General features: G+C 44.7%; 1 protein-coding gene across 1 annotated transcript in view; it reads left to right on the top strand.

Moving 5' to 3' along the window:
- Positions 1–23054, top strand: part of EDA (ectodysplasin A) — a 209207-nt gene that overhangs the window by 81493 nt on the left and 104660 nt on the right. The window lies entirely within an intron of this gene.

Below are 23054 nucleotides of genomic sequence, written 5' to 3'. Positions count from 1 at the left end.
TCCCTGAAGGTGTCAAGCCAGTATAGGGCTGTTGAGGAGGGGAAATAACTGCAGTCTCAGTGCCTTGCTAGTGAGGAAACAAATTGTTGAGAGGAGAATACACTTAGGAAGGTATAGAAACATGCTGGGGAAAAGAGAGGACTCCTCTTGGAGTCCTTGTTCACCTAGAATAATTATCAGGTCACTCTCCAGTTTCAATTTGGGTCAGTCTTTCAACCAGTGAAGAAATTATGTGCACCATAACAAGTTCATCCATCTCATTGAAACATATCAAGGTTAAGGTTGTAATAACTATATACTTCATTAATAGCTGATGTCTGTTAATGTTGTCTCTAACCCATATGAATCATAGGACTGGAAGGGACCTCAGGAGATTATCAGTTCTGCCATGAGTGCATGGGACTGGACTGAAGTATTATCTAGACCATCCCTGACAAGTGTTTTGTCTAATCGGCTCTTAAAAATCTCCAAAGATGGAGGTTCCACAACCTCCCTAGGCAATTTATTCCAGTGCTTAACTGCCCTGACAGGAAGTTTTTCCTGATGTCCAACCTAAACCTCCCTTGCTGTAATTTAAGCCTGTTGCTTCTTGTGCTATCCTCAGAGGTTAAGAAGAACAATTCTTCTCCCTCCTCCTCATAACAACCTTTTATGTACTTGAAAACTATTATCATGTCTGTCCGTCCGCCCGGCCCCACCCCCAGTCTTCTCTTTTCCAGACAAAACAAACTCATTTGTTTCAATCTTCCCTCATAGGTCATATTTTCTAGACCTTTAATAATTTTTGTTGCTCTTCTCTGGATTTTCTCCAAATTGTCCCCATCTTTCCTGAAATGTGATGTCAGGGTATCCCACCACCTGTGTATCCCTTCTTTTCACTGAGGAAGTGACAGGGGGAGCCTGTATGTGCTGCTTCCTCTGGGTCAGGAAAGGGTGCTGCCAGGGGCGGCTGCTGTCTGAACAAGTATTCAGGCTGGTGAGTGTTCTGCTTAAAGAGACAGTGCGCTGTTACACTCACTCAGGCACACATACACTCAGGCACATATATACTGCCCCTCCCAACACACACACACTCTCTCTCACATTCCCCCCAATACTCTTACACTTTCTCTCTCACACACACACACATATTGTCGTTGTTGCTGTTACTTCTTGGTACTTCCTGTCAAAATCTGCAATGCATATATATTTTTTGTAATTTTATTCTTTCAAAGTTCATTAAGGATTATAGTACTGTTTTAATTTTGTGATTGGTCAGGACGTTTCAGAATTTTATTTCTCTCTTATGCTTAAATTTAATACTTTGAGTAGTGAGTTCTAAAATACCTAACCTGTCCCGGCTGGAGTAATTATCATTATTACTTTTATTACCATATTGTGCTTTGTCATTCATTATTTAAAGTGGTACAATCAAATAATTGTATCCTTCTAGAATATAAATTTAGCTTGTGCTCACCTTAGCAGTGCCAGTTTTTTAAAAATTAGCTAAACACACAACTTTAGACATTGTGCAGACAAAGGTCGCTTATTTTTAGTTATATCTGTAAAATAACTTAAAATTCCTATGAAAATAAATGCTGTTCCAAGTCCGATACTGATAGTAATGATGGAGTCAAATGTTAGTGAGTCAGGAACATGATTGTGATTGGTAAACGTAAATGCCAAAATCATTAGAAAAATAAATTCCCGTTCTTAGTAAAAGAGGAAAAAAAACAGTTGCATATCTTAAAATTAATACGTTTTTAGTGTAGTGAAAAACAATTGACTAAAATAGAGTAGATAATGGCAGTAACACAATGTGTCTGTGAGACAAAGTAAGCAGAGATTAACCAGATTTTATTTTTTTTTATTTATCTCTACTAAAGATAGTGTACAAAGTATAAAACTTGTATTTCTGTGTTAAAGCTCCAAATCTGATACCTCAAGGTTTGGGATTGGGAGTATTTTGCTGTACTATCTCTTGATTGTTCTAAATTTACATATAAACTTAAAATATAGCTTTAATTGGTGTTTGTATTTTTTTATTTATATAGAAATTAGATACAGTGCTCCTGCTAGCTAATATCTAAGTTATCTGCAAAAAAGCCTAGAGTTTTCAGGTGCTTAAGTAGCACCTGGAATCACAGTGAAAGTTGCTCCACCACCAAAATCTGAAATGGTGCCCGTGGTAATCCAGGAGTGACCAGAGGGCTGCAGAATGGCCGTAGGCTCTGGCAAAATGTAGCCCCCATACAACAGCTTGGAGGCTGTCTTGAGCCACAGGCAGAGCACCAGGCACCACGAGCAGTAACAGCAGCGCAGAAGGGTGGCAATACACCATATACCATGCCACCCTTATTTCTACCAGCTGCAACTCTCCAGCCATCCGGCCAGTGCTTAATTTGTGCCAGGGCTCAGATCTGGCATCTCTTTTAATACAAATTAAGCAATGGAGGGAGGCAGCAAAGCCTGGAGGTGATTGGTGGGGGAGCCCAGGGGAGCTTTTGGGGGGGAGGGTTTCCATGGGGGTCAGGGGTGCCAAAATACAAGATTGCCCAGGACACTATTTTCCCTAAGGCTGGGCCTGGATGTACTTCTCCTTCATTTGATTCTGGGGTGGGGGTTGCAACGAAGTGCAGTGGGCTAGCTGGTTGATGTCAAGGATTGCTGTAATGGGAATCAAGAAGTTCAAAGCTCCCCCCCTACTGTTACTCTCTGAGGGTCTGATCCTGCATCACTGAAGTCCAATGGGAGTTTTGTCTTTGACTTCATTGAGCACAGGATCAATCCTAGGACGGAAGGAGATATATTTTTTCCTAGTGTCTCTACCACCTCCAGAGTATGAAGTAGCCAGAACCCTTCTTAGGTGGCAAAACTGAAAACTTCCTGGGCCCATTCCCAGCAACACTGCAGTTACATATTGTCAGTACTAAAGTGTGTGGGGTGTACAGAATGCAGATGACGGTGTAAAATAAACTGAATTGAATATAGAATTAAATAGGAAGAAAGGAGTTCTGCCCTGACTGTGTTGTTTTGCAGATGTAATTCAGTGAAAATTTCCACTTGTTCAGCAGATTAGAATGATAAATTTCCAGTGTACTACACAAAGAGCCTTTCTATAGAATTTAGGTCTTAATTGCAGAATAAAAGACCTTGGTTAAATTTGTCAAGTATATCGGTGTTGACTTAAACTTATTATATGAATAGCTTTCTTTGTAAGACATTTTAATATTTCATCAGCCCCAATTAACTATATAATTAAAAGGCTATTGGATATACACTTCTGAATAATAACTTACTGTATCTCAACAGTTTCATAGAAAAGTGGGAGTGTGTTAATAAAATTTGTGAATGACACAAAGTTGGGAGGTATTGCCAATGTGGAGGAGGACTGAACTATCATACAAGAAGATCTGGATGACCTTGAAAACTGGAGTAATAGAAATGGGATGAAATTTAATAATTCAAAGTGCAAGATCATGCACTTAGGGACTAAAACCAAGAATTTTTGCTATAAGCTGTGGACTTATCAGTTGTAAACAACAGAGGAGGAGAAAAACTTTGGTGTATTGGTTGATCACAGGATGACTATGAGCCGCCCATGTGATGCAGCCATGAAAAAGGCTAATGCAGTTCTAGTATGCATCAGGCAAGGTATTTCCAATAGAGACAGAGATGTTATTACCATTATACAAGGCACTGGTGAGACCTCATCTGGAATACTGTGCAATCTGGTCTCCCATTTTAAGAAAAATTAATTCAAACTGGAACAGGTGCAGAGAAGAGCTAGTAAAATGATCAGAGGAATAGAAAACTGGCCTTATGAGAGGAGACTCAACCAGCTTAGCTTGTTTAGCCTAACCAAAAGAAGGCTGAAGGGAGATATGATTGCTCTCTATAAATACATCAGAGGGATAAATACCCAGAAGGGGGAAGAGTTATTTAAGTTAAGCACCAATGTTGACACAAGAATTAATGAATATAAACTGGCTATCAGTAAGTTTAGGCTTGAATTAGACACAGGTTTCTAATCATCAGAGAAGTGAAGTTCTTTAACAGCCTTCAAGGGGAGTAGTGGGGGCAAAAACCCTAACTGATTTCAAGACTGAGCTTGATGAATTTATGGAGGGGATGGTATGATGAGACTGCCAAAAGTGGCATGTAGCTGATCTGTGTCTTCTAGGAGCAAATCTCTCCAATGGAATATTCTTTCCCAAGTGTCTGGCTGCTGGGTCTTGTCCTCATGCTCAGGGTCTAACTGATTGCCATATTTAGGGCCAGGAAATAATTTTTCCCCAGGTCAGATTGGCAGAGATCTCCGGGATTTTCATTTTCCTCTGCAGCATGGGGCACAGGTCACTTTTTCAGGTGTAAACTACTGTAAATGGTGGATTCTCTGTAACTTGAATTCTTTAAATCATGATTCGAAGACTTCAGTAACTCAGCCAGAGGTTATGGGTCTATTACAGGAGTTAGTGGTTGAGGTTCTGTGGCCTGCAGCATGCAGGAGGTCAGACTAGATGATTATGGTCATAATGGTCCCTTCTTGCCTTTAAAGTCTACGATAAACTAGTTGAAACACAGAGTGCTATCAGCAATGTATTTTTTAGGATTTTTTTTGTTTGAGGTCTACTTATACAGAGTTGGTAGCTCTGTTGGTTTTATTGCAAGTTTTGCAATATTTGGTGGGTTTAAGTTTCCAATGATCTCTCAGTTTCTGACATCAAATTTGTGAATTATGCCCTTGTTCAATTTAGTTCCAGTTCCTACCTAATTTCATTACAATGGAAGCCACAGTTTGCTTCTAGTCAAAAAGTCTTCTGTATCCTGACATCCTTTGCTTGTGGAAATGAAGCTGACCCTAGTAAAGATGGCTATCGTTTTCTGAGTTCTTTTATTAGGAAATGGGGCAGGAAAACACAAAGGAATGTGGAGTAGTGAGGGGTAGGACTAGACAGAGGGAAATGGTGGATGGCATGATACTATAAGGGTAAAAGGAGGAAAAATATGGGGGGAAAGAGATCAGGGTAGTGTGGAGGGTAAATGTGAGTAGAGCAGGGAGGGCAACTGGGAAAGAAGACAAACAGGATAGTGATGAGGAAGGGGAATGAAAAATATAGAATGGCAATGCTCCACATCCTTAGAAGAGGATAAGTGGAATCCACCTCAGCACAACCAACAGGAAAGGCTGCATTTTTAGGTGTTCACTTGAACCTTAAATGATCAGGCACAAATCAGTGATAGGTAGTACTCTCGAAAGGCTTGATTTTTTTTTTATTTATTTGTTTTATTGTATTTATTGTATCTGGAGCTGGCAATGCTGTTTGTTTATTAAAAAAAAAGTATTTTTTTGTGTGACCTGTCCTCTGCTTCCTCAGAGTTCAGTTAACCTTTCTGTGGCTCAGTTTTCCTGTCTGTAAAATGTAGTCAAATACCATTCGATGTTCAGAGGATTAGTTAACTAACTCCTAATCCTACAGACCTTGTATACCTATCCAGTTAAAGGTCAGGGCCCCAAATATATGTTGTTAAACTGAAATGGAAGATGTTATAGAAATGCAGAATATTTCCTGTATCACAAAGTAAAAATCTTTGAGTTTCTTTTTTCTTCTTTAAAGTCACTTCCAATTTTTCTGGAAATGAACATTTCTCCAGTGACCTTATCATGCAAAAGAGCTTGTTAAAAAACAGCTGTCAAACAGCTGTTCACCATCTGGACTGCAGGGGCTGAGGAGAAACAGCTGGCTGTTCTAGCATAGTGGATCCTCATTTACTAAGCAGTTGCATAGGATGAAGTTTATTAGTACTGTGCAACATCTTGTCTAACACCATACTCACTTGTTTGACACAATAAAATATACAGTTTGTCCTCCTAAAGAAAAAGTAGCCCTTGACTCAGATAAAGTAAAGGAAGAGAGTTATTTTATTATTGCTCCTTGCATACACAATCAAACGCTGCATGTTTTATAGCAGAGGAATCCTGATTTTGACAATTTAACTGAAATGGTTGATCTCAAAATGCAGTTGCTGATGTTATATCAAATCATGAATTCATGCTTAGCTGATCTTCAACTTATTAGTTGCTCTGCATTTCTCTTTTTATCACCAGTGGTCACTTTTGCTCAAAAAAAAAAGTGTAAATTTGAGCAATTTGTAACACTTAGAAAAGTCTGGTAACACTTGCAGCGTAGCTTAGCCCACGGCTCTAGAAATGCACATTAGTTCTGAACAGATACAATCAATCTTGCTAGCATATTATGGTTTTGTGATATGTAGAAATGTCTATCAGTGACACTATTTAGACCATACAATTAATCAAATAGGTAACTTTTGATTATGGTTGAACCATAATTCCCTAAGTAAACGACCAATGTATTTATATGCCATGTCATAGACTATCAGGGTTGGAAGGGACCTCAGGAGGTCATCTAGTCCAACCCCCTGCTCAAAGCAGGACCAATCTCCAGACAGATTTTTTCCTCAGACCCCTAAATGGCCCCCTCAAGGATTGAACTCTCAACCCTGGGTTTAGTAGGCTATGCTCAAACCACTGAGCTATCCCTCCCCCTGAGCATTCACAGCCCTGGTATGCACAGCACAGACCTTACCCATTACCACCTTACCCCATGCAATGGCCACAACAGGGTCCTTGGGCCACATACCAGAACCCCTATTCTGGTCCTCCTTCCTGAGCCACAAGAGGTTCCAGAGTACATCCATCGTTACCACACAGAGAAACCTCTGACCCCCCCCCCCCCCCCGAGACAGAGATAGAAGAGGAAGAGATACTATCACAGGCAGACCTGGATGATTCACCACCTGCCCCAAACTCATCTTCCGTACTGGACGAAATGGTGATGCCATCTACCCCTATGGCACCAGATGACCTGAAACAGTTGCAAGAACTCTTCAAAAGAGTAGCAAACAGCCAAGAAATTGCCTTACATGAGGTGCAGGAGAACCAACATAACTTGTTAAAAATCTTACAATTGGCATCATTGACCAAGATTGCCCTTCCCATGGATGAGGCTATAATGGAGCCTGCAGAGGTAATATGGAAAACACCAGCATCAACAAACAGGCTGACAGGAAATACTTCGTTCCAGCCAAAGGCATGGAATTTTTGTTTTCACACCCTCAAGCCTGTTCTCTGGTGTTAGAGGCTGCCAGTCAGCACAGTAAACAGCCTCATTTGCGCACCACACCACAAGACAAAGAACACAAGAGACTTGGACCTCTTTCGGTGGAAAGTTTACTCATCAGCCATCCTTCTGCTTAGTTACCAACTATTCTGCTCTACTAGCAAATTATGACTACTCTAACTATAATAAAAGACAAGAGCTCGTGGAAGACCTCCCCAAGAATAAACATTCTCAACTTAATGAGGATGTGCCATTATTAATGAGGGTCAGTTAATAGCCCGCACAGCACTGCAAGCCTCAATGGATGTAGCGGACACAGCTGCCTGAACAACCTCAACAGCTGTGGTAATGAGAAGAACATAATGGTTGCAAGTTTCGGGAATTCAAAAAGAATTACAGCTAAAAGGGGAGGACATCCCCTTCGATAGGGATAAACTATTCTCGTCTCAAACAGACAATGTCGTCCAACGCTGCGTACGCTAGGCATACACCTGCCGGCTGACAAACGCCCATGCTTTACACCATACCAGAGGTCACGAGACACCTCGTTTAACCGTCAACAACTATGATATTTCACTCAGAACAGACCCAAACAACAGGCTCAGAGACGATGAGCTCCACAGAACCAGGGCGCATCCACCTGTCTTTCTACATCTAAGCCACAATTTTGAAGTATTGCTTGAGGGTATGCACGACTCTCCACACCTCTAGCACCAACAAATACCCCATCCCACAACTTTGGTCACCACCTATGCCAATTTTACCATGCCTGGGCTGCAATAACCACAGATCAATGGGTTTTGGAGATCATACATTCTGGCTACACCATCAGGGCCGCCCAGAGGGGGGGGCAAAGGGGGCAATTTGCCCCGGGCCCCTGGCTCCGCAGGGGCCCCCAAGAGAAGAGCGGAGGCTCCCGCCTCCACCCCTCTCCTGGAGCCTTAGCGCATTAAGCGCCCTGTCTCCAGCGGGGCCCCTGAGCCCCGCCCAGAGCCGCGTGGTGAGGGGGCGGGGCTGGGAGCTCCGGGCTGAGCTCTGCTCCTCCGCTGGGCCCGGGCTCCCAGCCCCGCCTCACCACACGGCTCTGAGCGGGACGGAGCTCAGGCCCCACCGGGGACACGCTGCGGCTGTTCAGCCGAGGCGCTGAGGCTGCGTGAGGAGGAGCTGGGGGTAGAGGCTGGGGCCGGGGATTGGCTAAGGGGCAGGGAGCCCTGGGGACAGTCAGGGCAGAGGTTGGGGAGGGGCAGGGAATGGGGGTGGATTGTGGGTGTTCTGGGGGTGGATAGGGTCAGGGCTGCCCAGAGGGGCGGGGCAAGAGGGCGCAGGAGCTTCTTCGCTCGGTCTTCGCGGCGGGGTCCTTCCGCTCCGGGCGAAAGGACCCCGCTGGCGAATTACCGAGCGGGACCTGCCGACGTGCAGCCCGGTCTCGGCGGTAATTCGGCGGGGCCCTTCCGTTCGGGGCCCGCCGCGCCCGAAGACCAGCGCGGGCGCCGCCGCCGCCGAATTACCGCTGAAGACCGGGCTGCACGTCGGCGGCGGGTCCCGCTTCGGCGGTAATTCGGCGGCGGGTGGGCTCCCGCCGCGGGTTTTCGGGGCACTTCGGCGGCGGGTCCCGGAACGGAAGGGCCCCCCACCGCCGAAGACCCCGGGCCCCCGGAATCCTCTGGGCGGCCCTGTACACCATTCCTTTCACAACCATCCCCCCCCTCCTCTCCCCTCCTCAGGGACCCCTCTCTCGAGCACCTTCTGCAACAGTAAGTAGACCACCCTACAGCTGGGTACTGTAGAACCAGTTCCACATCAATACCATGGGAGGGGTTTTAATTTCAAATATTTCCTGACAGAGAAGAAAGGAGGGGGATGGAGACCAGTCTTAGATCTCCGAAAACTCAACAGGTTCGTACGCAACCACAGGTTCAAAATGGTCACTCTGGTCACAATAATCCCAGAGCTAGTCGGGGGGAATGGTTTGCAGCCCTCGACCTCCAAGATGCATGCTTCCATATTACAATACATCCTTCCCACAGAGGGGTCCCGCAGTTCACAGTAGGACCCAACCACTACCAATACAGGGTCCTTCCCTTCGGACTGTCCACTGCTCCCTGCGTATTCTCAAAAACGCTCGCAGCAGTAGTAGCAGCAGCACATTTACGACGCAAAGGAGTCATAATCTTCCCTTATTTGGATGATTGCCAACTCAAGCGTGCCAACCAACAAGAAACGACAGGCATGCTGAAGACCACAATAGACCTGTTTCACCAGCCAGGTCTACAGATAAATGAAAAGAAATCCACCTTGGAATAATCTGCTTCCATTAAAAAAAAAAAAAAAAAAACAACCCAGCAATTGGAGCTTATTGGAGCCAACCTAAACTCCATACAAGCCAAGCAATATTACCAAACCACAGATTCACTACATTGACCAGTCTTATTTCCACGGTGACCATCAGCCCACAAACTTCAGTGAGAACATGCCTTCAGATTCTGAGACATATGGCAGCTACGACTTTTGTAGTAAAGTATGCCAGACTCCATATGCGCTGTCTGCAGTACTGGTTGAGCACGCTCTATGCACCCAGCAAATGCTCTCAGCAGACGTGTGACACTATCGCCAAGGGTTATCCTCTCCCTACAGTGGTGGATACAACCACGGAATGTATGCTCCAGGATTCTCTTTCAACAAGACACACACCCCCAATCAGTGATTATTACAACAGATGCTTCCCTAATAGGTTGGCACCCACTTGGGTCACCAGAAGGTACAAGGCAAGTGGTCCGCGACAGAAACCCAACTGCATATCAATCTCCTGGAACTCTGCGCAATACACAATGCATGCTGACACTTCCTCCCATTCATACGAGAAACTTCAATCTTTATTCTTGTGGCATGCATGTTTTACATCAATCGCCAAGGGGGAGCCAGGACTCGCTCGCTGTGAGTAGAAGCCATGAACTTGTGCATCTGCAGCAGTATAAACATCACAGCATCATACCTACCAGGATGCCAAAACACTACAGCTGACAACCTCAGCAGGCACTTCTCACAGGAACACAAGTGGGAAGATCACGACAGTGTTCTCAGCATGATATTCCAAAAATGGCATCACCCAGTAATTGACCTTTTCGCCTCAGCAACAAATCACAAATGACCAGTATTTTGCTCCAGGGCAGTCCTGGCACCGGGATCATTAGGGAATCCCCATGGAATGCGTCGTTCATGTATGCCTTACCGCCGATACCATTGATCCCATGGCTCATCTGCAAGATACGACTCGACAGAGCATACATCATTCTCATTGTCCCCACATGGTCCAGATAGACTTGCTTTCCATACCTCTCACGTCTAGCAGTCTGTGCCCCACAACCACTGCCTTTATGGACGGACCTCCTGTCCCAGAAAAAGGGCCTGACGCTCCATCCAGACCCAGCAAAGCTCCATCTCAAAGCATGGCTCCTGTGTGGTTCCAACATGGGGAATTGAACTGTTCGGTGAAAGTAAAACAGGTATTACTAAATAGCCATCACCTCACCACTAGAAATACTTACCGCCACAAGAAGAGAAGATTCTCCCTTTGGTGTCAGCAAAAACAGCTGGACGCGACCAAGGCACCTCTATCTATGATCCTAGTCTACCTACTAGAACCGAAGGAAACGGGGTTAGCCATAAGTTCTATTAAAGTACACCTGGCTGCCATCACGGCCCTCCACGAACAGATAGAAGGGACTTCAATATTCGTTCACCCGATTACATAACGCTTTCTAGCAGGTAGACAGAACATGTACCCAGAAGTACACCAACCTGCACACAATGGGATCTCAGTCTTGTGCTCAAATGTCTCACAAGGCCACCCTTCAGACCTCTAGCAACCTGCTCGCTTTTAGATATGTCAATGAAGGTCACATTCCTAGTGGTGGTGATGTTTGAAAGACATGTCAGCGAGGTAGGAGCATTGATGGCTGAACCACTGTATGCTGTATTTACCAAAGACAAAATCATGTTACGTCCTCACCCAAAATTCTTGTCCAAATTGGCTACAAATTTTTATATTAACCAAACCATACACTTACCTGCCTTCTGTCCCAAGCCACATAAGGACTCTTGAGAAGCAAGGTTACACATGCTAGATGTCAGACGGGCTGTAGCCTTCTACTTGGACAGAACTAAACAGTTTTGCAGGTCACCAAAACTATTCGTCTCTACAGCAGAACACTCCAACGGCTCTACAGTATCAACCCAAAGACTCTCTAAATGGGTCTCTTCCTGTATTCAAACTTGATACCACCTGCATAACAAAGAACCCCCCCACACACGGGCATCAGATCCCACTCAACACAAGCCATGGCAACATCGATTGCATTCTTGAACGATGTCCCCTTAATAGACATTTGTAGAGCTGCAACCTGGACATTGGAGCACACTTTTGCAAAGCATTACGCTATCACCCTAGGCCTTATCTTAGAGTCTAACGTTCGCCTCACTGTGCCCTCATCACACACTTATACGTAACTCTGAACCCCTACCTCTCCTGGTGGGGTACTGCTCTACAAGCACCTAGAGTGGAGCACCCACAGGGACACCACTCGAAGAAGAAGTAGTTACTCACCTTGTTTAGTAATGATGGTTCTTTGAGATGTGTCCCCCTTTGGGTGCTCCACTACCCACCCTCCTCCCCCTACTTCGGCGTTCACACAGCCGAGCTCTGCAGTGGAGAAGGAACGGAGGGAATGGTTGGGGGTGCACGTGCTACAGGAGGCACCAACGGCTGCACGAGATGACTCCTGTGCGCGACCTTCTCTGACCGAGTACTGCTGCGAAAATCTCCAATCCCCAGCGCAGGGATGCACCGACACCTAGAGTGGAGCTTCCACAGGGATACACATCTTGAAGAACTATCGTTACTGCACAAGGTGAGAAACTTTTTTTTCTTTTTTCTATTTTCCCCTTCCAATGCCAACAGGTGGAATAGATTGAGAAGTTCAGCATTAGCCTGATGCATTTATTAATACCTCCTTCACACCTGTATCTCGTTTGGCTGTCAACAGTCTGATCCCCTCTGAGTAAAGTACATAACTTTTTTTTTCTCTAAAGGAGTCTCTACTCTGATAAAAGAATTACACCAAAATGTCTTTGCAGAAACTTGATTATAGACAAAGTGCTTAGATCAAATGGACTTGTAAAGTGAGCCCTTAAAGGACTATTGCTAGGGATATGACTCTTCTGGATCAAATTCAGAATTGAATGAGCAGGCGCTGAAGTCAGAAGGAATTGTACCTGCTTATTTAGGAATGAATTTGGTCTAATTGTGGTGTCAATATATTATCCTAGAAACCGGACTTCATGTAAGTAAGTAACATTTATTAACTATATCTAAAGAAATCAAACAGTTTTGAAGATTTTTGGCTTGAAGATTTATAAAATTACTCTTACTTGGAGAGGAAATGTGTGGAGATCAAGTTCTTTAAAGGTATAGTTTTAACAGACCACTCACAGGTGCACAGCCCCAGGGCATGACCAGGCAAATTACCAAGGCCTATGGAGTTTTGAAGGCAGCTACACACATCCATACCTTGTGTGGTTCATTCTGCCTCTATTGAAGGCCTTTAGGAACTCCTCCTGCTCCAAAGTCCATTCCTTTTTCATTGATGACCTATCAAGGAAATTCCTTTCACTGCTGTTTCTGCCATATTCTCTTTCCTCAAGGGGCAAATTAATTTGCTTCAGATTCTTTCGGTTACAAAAGAGATAAAAAGAAGGTGGTTTTGTGTGGGGAAGATGGTCCCTCATCAATACTTTGCATTCTTGTTCCTTTCTATGATTCCTCAGGTTTGTTAATTCAACCTGATGAGCACTGATGTTCAGTCCCACTTCATCCATGCCTCACTGCAGCGTCTTTGGTTGGGTGTTTTGTGACGTATCTAGATTGGATAGTTTCCTGACTTGGAGTTTTCTACTTAACTTCTAAATTAAACTAGGGATTAATCTACAGGACTGTAATCATCAGGCCCAATTCACCCTATGCTGTGCCCCTACCTTGTTGGTAGTGGAGAACACTAGTCCTTCAAAATACCAGGTTTTGGGCAGTTTTGTGGTGTTGCTCTGTAGCAGGCTGCAAAGGTATTGATGCAGATCTATAGGCATGGCTTGGGCTGCAAGCACTGAGGTTTTTGTCCCCAGTGATATCAGTGCAGCTCTGTCAGCAGATACCAGAAGGGTTCTGGCAGCAAGAATTAAGGCATTATGCTACTCTGCCTCCTACCACCAGTGGAACTCTTCCCAAGTAATAGAGTCATCTAACACCTAGACATAAGAAATATCTGCCTAGGCATCAGTATAGCTCAGACAACAGCATTGTTTATCACCGGGCCAAAATAACATCAAAGCACTCCAATTGGCATAATAGGGTTTGCACTTGCTATGTAATGCAATGCAAGGATAACAGAGTCTAGCACTAGTTCTTTGCTAGAAGCACTTAGATTGAGTTATTATTGCAGTATCTATTCTGTTTTCCTCTCAGTCAAGGTGGATTCCAGTCAGGTGTTACTGCTGTAGACCTGAAGCGCTTAATCTGGTTGCTATGACAGGACTCACATTAGCCTATCCTACAACTAAGGCAAGGATACATGGGGACAAAGCTGAAGCCAGTCTGAAATTTTAAGTGTGGACAGCCCCTCTTACTCCTTACTTCTGTGCATAGACAAGGTTGTGTTGTGTGGCAGAAGCCAGTTAAATTCATGGTGAAAACTGGGATTGTGCCACCCAGCTGGTATCATATTGATGCACTGAAAAAGAATAATTGAGCGCTGGTGAACATATAACACCACAGTTGTCTTGGCAAAAAGAGTGGAAGTTCCAACAGTGATACAGTGCTGGTATAGTGATGTAGTGACTTAGCAAATGCAAGAGTAATGCAGCACCTTTCTCTCAAAAGCAACATTAAGTGTGTGTGTGCGCGTGCGTGTGTGTAAAAAAGACATTTTTCAGCATTCAGAAATACCTTTCAATAAATTCTTAATTTAATCTGGAAATATTGACTTCTCTAGCTGCTTCTTCTTCCATTTAGGGTGATATACACTGTGATACTTGATTATAATCTCAGATATGTGGGTGTAGCTCCTCACTGCATGTTGTGAAAAATCTGCTACTATGGATTTTTAAAGACAGACACACACACACATTGTTGGATATCTTTAAGACAGGTTATGAGCCTTACTGTGTGGATTTATAGGTTGATGTTTTATAGATGTGAACAAAATAATTTGAAATCCAATCAATAGTCAGTCATGCAAGAAATACTTCTCCAGTCTTCTCTTCACAGTTTATATCCTCCACCAGTCTCTCATTCACAGTATGGTCTCTGATATTTAAAACTAGAGTAGATTTCCTGTCTTAAAAGAATGGATACTTGGTTTCTTGTTTAATAAACCAAGCTTTTCCTAGATTTCTGGGACATACCTGCAAAGAATGGATATACTAATCAGTGGACCAAGACCTTAATTATGTGAGACTCAAGGTAGAGAGAGGAAAAATACCTTGAGACAATATCATCTTGATATGAAGGATTTTTGCTTGGCATTTCAGATTCATGTTATTTCTCTAGTTGCAGATGTCATCCATATGTGTGCAACAGGGCTAAATATTTGCAAATGTTTGTGCAAAATAACCCTACCATGTGTCAGTGCAATATTTAAATACTTTTTGTGGTGAGCTTAAAGTACAGATGCAAGTATAATTGTTTCCTTGCATCTGTGAATGATCTCAAGCTAAATTTTCCTGATGTCGTCTTCGTACCCTGTAAGGTTTTTCATAAATCAGAATAAATAGTGAGTATTCCTGAAGCCTAAATTAGAGTTGGAACTTTCAGATCAGTTAGAAACTAGATTACCTCCTGAGGTCTCTTCCAGCTCTAATCCTCTATAATTCCATGATTCTGGGATAATTATTTAAACAAATATCAAATAAAGGGCTACACTAATTCTTTGCTTTGCTGCATAGCACAGTCTTGGTTTTTGAGTTCCCACTAAAGGATCAAGGAAATTTCTTACAACAGTGCTAGACACCCCGGAGCAGGCAGGGGGAAAATGGGGTCATAGCCCGCTTCCCAGCAGCCAACATGAGGAAGGAGCATATACTGCATCCTGTTAAAGGATGTAGCAGCTTTTGCTGTTGTATTTGGTCCCCTTATGTTTTCAGATGCATTGTCTACTCAGCCACAATACTTCTAGGAGTTACCACTAAGGGCAGTCAGCTTCACCTCCCAAACACATCCTCTATTGCCAGCATTGGCCTGAAGCCACAGTCTTAACTATTTTTCCATCTGAAATGGAAGTCTGAAATGGAAATATTTCCATTCTGAACTTTTTCCTCAATTGCACATGCATGTAGGTGTTTTCTTATAGGACTTCTCATGATTACTGAGCTTCTGGTTATCCTGTGTGTAGGCATTTGGGGTTTTTAAGTATTCAGACATGGGTTTGGTGTGGCACAGGAAGGGGAAAAGACTATCCTTTTGTTACCCAGGGTTTTCTGAACTCAGAGCAGTGGTAATTTAACTGCTTCTCTCCAGACAGTGTCAAGAATAAATCAATAGGGACATAGCTCCTCCATCAGATAAATGATTGGTACAAAAGAGAGTGCTTTTACCTAAAATTATTCAAGAGCACACACATGTATACTATCACAATAGGTTCAGAGCTCTCCAAACATTATAGTTACTTAAAGTCTGATATGGTTTCAAGTGATCAACAGCTGGGCTTTTGGGGACCCCCTTTTGTCCAGCTACTGGGGAGTTTAGATGTCAGCTCCTTGCCTGAAGAAAATCTCCCTTGGACTGCTCCAAAATGTATTATTTTGCTTAATCTTTTATAGATAACTTTAAAAAAGCACATAACTCATAGTGACTCCTAATGGGTCACCGATTCTCCTAATTTCAGCAAATTACTCATCTCTTATCAAAGTATTTCTAGTTATAACTGGGCTGCCCAGAGGATTCAGGGGGCCTGGGGCAAAGCAATTTGAGGGGCCCCCTTCCATTAAAAAAAGCTGCAATACTATAGAATACTATATTCTCATGGGGGCCCCTGTGGGGCCTGGGGCAAATTGCCCCACTTGCCCCCCTCTTCCCCCCACTCCCCCGGGGAAGCCCTGGGAAAAATAAACATTTAAAAACCTTCCACATCTTGGCACAAACCCAGTTTTGAGAAAACTTCATCACCTTTACAAGCTATCACTGGATCTCAGCATCAGCTAGTGCTAAAAGGCACTAAAGCTCATTAAAAGGGTTGGACAAATATTTTCTGTCAAAACTTTTTTTGGATCAAAAACTAGGGGGTTTTAAAAAGCAGAAAAAAATCACAGACAATGTCTGCTTTCCTTCAAAATTTGTTGTGTTTTTTTTTAATTGAAAAGCTGAAATTAGTCTGCCAAAACCTGAACATGGTTTGGGGTTTCGGAAGTGTGTGGCCAAATATTTGCTGCTTGCTGTGTTTGTTTAAAGAAACAATAACAAAAATTCTGCTTAAAAAAAATCCAAAACTTTTGAACCACCTCAGCTTGTGACCAAACGCCTGAGCCCATCCAGTCAGAGATTTTCCCAGGTTTCTGATACTCTGCTGGCTTCCTTGACTCATATCTGTCTCCATAACTTTGGGTTCATTTAGGTTAGAACAAAAGAACATAAGAATGGCCATACTGGGTCAGACCAAAGGTCCATCCAGACCAGTATCCTGTCTACCAACAGTGGCCAAAGCCAGGTGCCCCAGAGGGAGTGAACCTAACAGGTAATGATCAAGTGATCTCACTCCTGCCATCCATCTCCACTCTCTGACAAACAGAGGCTAGGGACACCATTCCTTACCCATCCTGGATAATAGCCATTAATTGACTTAACGTCCATGAATGTATCTGTTTCCTAGAGACTGGCTCCATGGGGTCCCTCACAAACTGGAGATGGTTACTGTGGGTTTGTCTTTAGTTTAGCTTTTGTACATACTCCACGAACTGAGCATTTGAGCTTGATCCAGAATCTGAGATGAGCCTATGTTGTGAAAACTGAAATGCTCAAAATAGCACATGCATGTGAATGGACACAGGGTGCTAAAATTAAATTAACCCAGGAGTTTTCAAACTGGGGTCAGGAACCCTCAGGGGGTCACAAGGTTATTACTGGGGGTCATGAGCTGTCAGCCTCCACCTCAAACCCTGCTTTGCCTCCAGAATTTATAATAGTGTTAAATATATTAAAAAGTGTTTTTAATTTATAAGGGGGGGGGGTCACACTCAGAGGTTTGCTATGTGAAAGGGGTCACCAGTACAAAAGTTTGAGAACCACTGAATTAACCCCTCTGAAGCCTCGGGGAATGCAGAGGGGGGGGGGTCTCCCTTGGTAGGGTTGAGAAGGAGGTAGGTGGTGTAGGATATTGCTCTTCTCATGTGATCCCTCCTCCATGGAAAAGATAACAGCTTGGCTCTTTGTGTTAAATAGCTGTCTGCAAGCCTCAAACTGCTGAATGAGCTTTAGGGAAGGGAAGGCTGTGCCTCCCCCAACAGCCTGGCCCTGCCTCCTATCTGACCCCCATCCACTTCCTGTCCCTCGACTGTCCCCTTCAGAATCCCTGACCCATCCTGCTCCCTGTCCCCTCACTGCCCCCCCAAGATCCCCTCCCCAACCACCACCCCAGGACTCCACCCCCCACCAACCCCCCCTCTTCCCTGTCCCCTGACTGCCCGACACCTATCCACCCCCCCACCAAGTCCTGACAGACCCCCAGAATGCCCACAATCCAACCCCCACTCCCCGTCCCCTGACCGCCCCCCTCCCCAGAACCTCTGTCCCCTGACTGTCCCGGGACTCCGTGCCCCTTATCCAGCCCCTCCCCAGCCCCATACCATGCTGCTTACCCCCGCCTCCCCCTCTCCCGGAGCCTCACTGTGCCACGTCCAGGAGTGGCCCTGGACAGCGCTGCAGCGACATGCTTACAGTGGGGCCCCGGAGCTCGCAGCCCTGCCCCCTTACCATGCGGCTCTGAGTGGGGCAGAGCTCAGGCTCCGCCCGAGCCATGCCGCTTTAGCTCTGTCCAGGGCCGCTCCTGGGTTACCTCCGCCTCTACCCTCTCTCGGAGCCTCACCGTGCCATGTCCAGGAGCTGCACTGGCCCCTGGACAGCGCTGCAGCGGCCTGGGTCCGGTGGGACCAGAGCTCGCAGCCCCACACCCTTACCACACGGCTCTGAGCGCAGCGGAACTCAGGCCCCGCCCGAGCCAGGCCGCTTTAGCTCTGTCCAGGGCCGTTCCTGGACGCAGCGCGCTGAGGCGCTGGAGGATGGGGGAAGGCAGAGGTGGGGCTGGAGCCGGAATATTCTCTTGGGGGCCCCTCCGGGGCCTGGGGCAAATTGCCCCACTTGCTCCCCACTCTGGGCGGCCCTGAGTTATAACAACAATAAAATTTATATGTCAGGGGCACTTAAAACCAAGGTCTATTTTCCAAACATTCCTTTCATTCTCATGGTACATTAACTCTGTCCCATCCTCCCATTCTGATTAGCAAAACTGCAATCATGCAGCTGTTTGGCCTTATCTCTCAGAGCCCTAATGATCATTCCTGGTGAGGTGGGATTTGGTTTGCAGCTAGCAGTGGCTGGCCACACAAAATGGCTGACTGCAGTAATGTCAAGTGTAATTCTCTCATAACACTTTCACATATTTTAAAAAAAAAAATACAGCGTGAAGAGATGCACCAATAACCTTAACTTCACCCTAGAATTTCAACTATAGGTGAGTTTGTAATGTAAATGACAGTTAGAGAATGTGGTCTCATTGAGCTGGCATGGTGCAAATAAGGAAAAGGTAGTGTTGTCTAAAGTGTATTAAGATTCCATTCACAGCTACTGGAAATCCAACACAGAGCAGTTCACACCTCATCTGTTTGAGACACTCAGTTTATGCCAGGGCCGCCCAGAGGATTCAGGGGGCCTGGGCCCCGCCGCCGAAGACCCAGAGCGGAAGAAGCTCTGGGGGCCCGGGCCCCATGAGAGTTTTCTGGGGCCCCCGGAGCGAGTGAAGGACCCCGCACCAGGGGCCCCGAAAAACTCTTGTGGGGGCCCCTGTGGGGCCTGGGGCAAATTGCCCCACTTGCGCATCCCCCTCCCCCTCCCAGGCGGCCCTGGTTTATGCTAAGCAAAGGTGTAATGCAAGATGACCGTTATTAGCTCAGCTATGCATTAAGATAATAAGTAAAAGAACGTTTTGGTTTTTGGGTTTTTTTGTATAGTGCTGTGCACAAATCCCTCTCTTGGGGAAAGTATCATCAGACAATTTTCATCTCTGTATGTGTCTGATTATCTCTAACACTATAGTGTAAGAATATTATAGAAAACAAAGTATGGAGGTAATTAAAAGAATTGTACATTTATTGGAGTCCCATTGGGTTTAATAAACAAATAAATATGTTTTTAAAATAGACTGTATGGGTTAAGAACAAGATGTATTGTCGTGGCAGGGCTCATGTGTCTGGCACAAGAGTAGATTTTGGAATTATTCGGCATATATCCACCTCACTTCAGAGTACAATATGAAACTCCATTGTCCGTGGCATATACAAAGAGAGTAGAATAAGTCAGGAGTGATGAATATTTTGAGTTTGGAATATGAAAGATAAGCATTGTGTGCCAGACATGTAAAGGACAAAAATATTATACGATAACTGGAGAGCTGGAGTGCTAAGAGAATTTAGATATATTTTTGTGTTGAGCCTACTTCTTATATCCTCAACCAAAGAATTGGTTCTACGCAAGGAATGAAAAGGCAAAATGACGGTGAACATCTATTAGACAGTCATGATCGGTGGAGAGTGAGAGTGACATTTCCTGAGCAGTCCTTAAAGTATTCTAAAGTGGGGGATGCTGTGTTCATGGGGAATTCTAACTGTCCAGATTAAGTAACAACTTTATGATGTACAAAGTAAAGATTCCTACAGAAACATTCCTAGATCATCTTCCTACTGATAGGAACAGGCTAATTAGAGCTGGCTAGAAAACAGAATTTCCCTCCTGCAAAAAATTTCAATTTTTGGAAAAAAAATTCCTCTGGAATCGAAATGGAAACTCAAAAATTAGAAACTTTTATGGAAGGAAAACGCTCAAATTCCATTTTGGAGAATCAAAATGCAATCTTTCAGTTTGTTGCCCAGTCCCTTAGGGACACCACAGAGCCTCAGTGCAGGGCAGCTCTGGAAGCCTGACAGGCAGGCAGCTGGGTAGTCAGGCAGGTAGGATGATCAGATGTCCCAATTGTATAGGGACAGTCCTGATATTTGGGACTTTGTCTTATATAGGTGCCTGTTACCCCACTACATCCTGTCCTGGTCATCCTACAGGCAGGCAGGCTGAAGTTTCCATTGAAATCTTTGGCAGAATTGACACTTCCCACCGAACACGTTGATTTTCATTGAATCAGCATTTTCTAAAGGAAAATGGAAATTTGAGCAGCTCTAAGATGGAGGGAGACACAAAGTGAGAGATCTTTGCTAGGGATATTTAAATTTAGCATAGTAAGGAATGGATTCACTTAATGCAGCAATAAAAAAGGAGCATTACATTTCAGGTGGCACAAGACTCTTTGCTGATATTTCAGGAAAGCAAATTCTAAGGCATTCAGACAATGACTGGGTAAAATTCCTCAGAAAAAGAAGAAACTGCCAGTATGGTTTCATAAGGAACTGTTCAAATATCTAATATTTAAAGGAAAAAAGGTGAAAAATGGAAAAACTTCACTAGAAACAATCACACTGATTATATTGTGGCACAGCAGTAGCTGCACCATAGTTAAAGTGGTGTTAGAGTCCAGTTTTAACAGGTGCTGTAAACTTTGTTTTACAAAAATATTTTTAAAATGGCAAAAAAAGATACAAATAGTGCTCAAAGTTTATATTCTGTGATGGTTTGATAGAAAACAAAATGATACAGCGAATAATAAGAGTTTAAAAATCACCCCTTTCGGCATTTCTCACTGACTTCTCTTTTCTTTTGTATCCCTTTTGCGTGACATCTAAAACTCTAGGACTGTCTTTTGTCCACTTTTTTGTTCCTCATGTACTGATTTCTAGAATATCAGTTATATCAGTAATATTTGTCTATAGAGCAGTTTATAATTTCATTATCGCCTACAACACTAAATAAATGAATTCATATTGCCTACAAAACTATTGATAACCAAGGATCCTAGAAATACGTTTGCCATGGAAAAACCCGGAATTTGCTTTTTTATAAAGAATCCTTAGTTTTTACATTTTGTGAAAAAATAAAAACATTAACTACATTTTACTGACAGTACTACTGTCACTTATTCAGGCTGTACAACCTCCCACTCTTGTGGTTGATGTTTAAATGTGCTTTAAATTTACACTAGAACCCCATTTCTCCCCTCTAATTGGGGCCTGGGCCAGATTGGATAATCAGAAGTTCAGATAATCAGGAGAACTGGCAAAGAGCTTTCTATCCCTTATTTTAAGATGGGGGGAGGGGGCTGACAACCCAAGCCCCAGCCACCCAAGGCTGACCACCTGAGCCCCACAAGTGTCAGCCCCAGGCCACTGGTTGTTCTATTAATACGGAGAGCTGGATAATAGAGGCTTGGATAAACTAGTTTATATTATATAACAATAAAACATTGTGTCAACTGATACATATGTATTTTGTAGCTAGGGAAACTAAAGTTCAGCATTTCATTTTATCATGGAAAAATGTGGATTTTTTTTTATTGGAGAATTTTGGTTTTTATTCACAGAAAACTAGGTTCTTCTTCGAATGCTTGCTTATATCGATTCCAATTAGGTGTGCGCGCGCTGCGTGCACGTTCGTCGGAAGATTTTTACCCTAGCAACACTCGGTGGGTCGGCTGGGTCGCCCCCTAGAGTGGCGCCGCCATGGTGCCGAATATATACCCCTGCCAACCCAACGGCCCTTCAGTTCCTTCTTACCGCCCATGTCTGTTGGAACAGTGGAGCGCAGCTTAGCTGATCTCCACTTCCTTAGCTACTCGTAGTTCTCTCGTTATTTCTTATGTATATAGTTGAAATTTCTATAGTTGTAGTTAGTTTTATTTGTTCTATAACATAGTTAGTGTATATAGTTAAGAGGGGTTCGGGGATTAGCCCCTTCCCTGCACCCGGTGCCGGGGCCCATGCCAGGTTCACCGGGTTTCAAACCGTGCTCGGCCTGTCACAAGCCGATGCCAACAGGAGATCCCCACGACTCCTGTCTTAAGTGCCTCGGGGAATCCCACCTCGCCAATAAGTGCCGAATCTGCAAGGCCTTTAAGCCAAGGACGAAAAAGGAGCGGGACTTCCGTCTCAAACAGTGCCTGATGGAGGCAGCTCTTACTCCTCCGCCCTCGGCACCAAGCGCTGGACAGTTCGCAGGCAGAAGTACTTCTTCTACACCGGATCGCACCGGTACTGCTAAGGCCTCTCGGCACCGACCATTGCCGGCACCGATGTCTGTTCGGCACCGTTCCCTCTCCCCGCGGGTGAAGAGGCATAAGACTCCTGCTGCTTCCGTGCCACCTGCACCGCAGCCCGGCACCGACACCTGTCGCGGCACCGATAATGTCGGCACCGTCGATTCTGATCCCGCAAGGGCCGTCGAGTCCGATGCCTGAAAGCTTCCCAGCGCGAGCCGTGGTTGAGCTCACTATTCCCTCCGCACTGGAGACATTTTCCACGGCGAGGGAGCTGATTGAGATGACACAGTCTGCGCTGCCTCAACCCCTGGCACCGCCGGTGCGGGTCATACAATCTATAGGCAAGCCTGCCCTGATGAGACCACCCTCTGTTGGCACCGCAGAGTGGCACCGTTCACAATCGCGGTCCCACCGGCGTTCTCGGTCCCGTCGCCGATCCCGGTCCCGACGCCGCTCGCAGTCCCAGCACCGCTCCCCTTCT

Source organism: Mauremys reevesii, linkage group 9 (assembly GCF_016161935.1).
Source record: "Mauremys reevesii isolate NIE-2019 linkage group 9, ASM1616193v1, whole genome shotgun sequence".
NCBI lineage: Eukaryota > Metazoa > Chordata > Testudines > Geoemydidae > Mauremys > Mauremys reevesii.
Note: the sequence above shows the minus strand (reverse complement) of the source record. Positions and strands in the feature narration are given on the sequence as shown.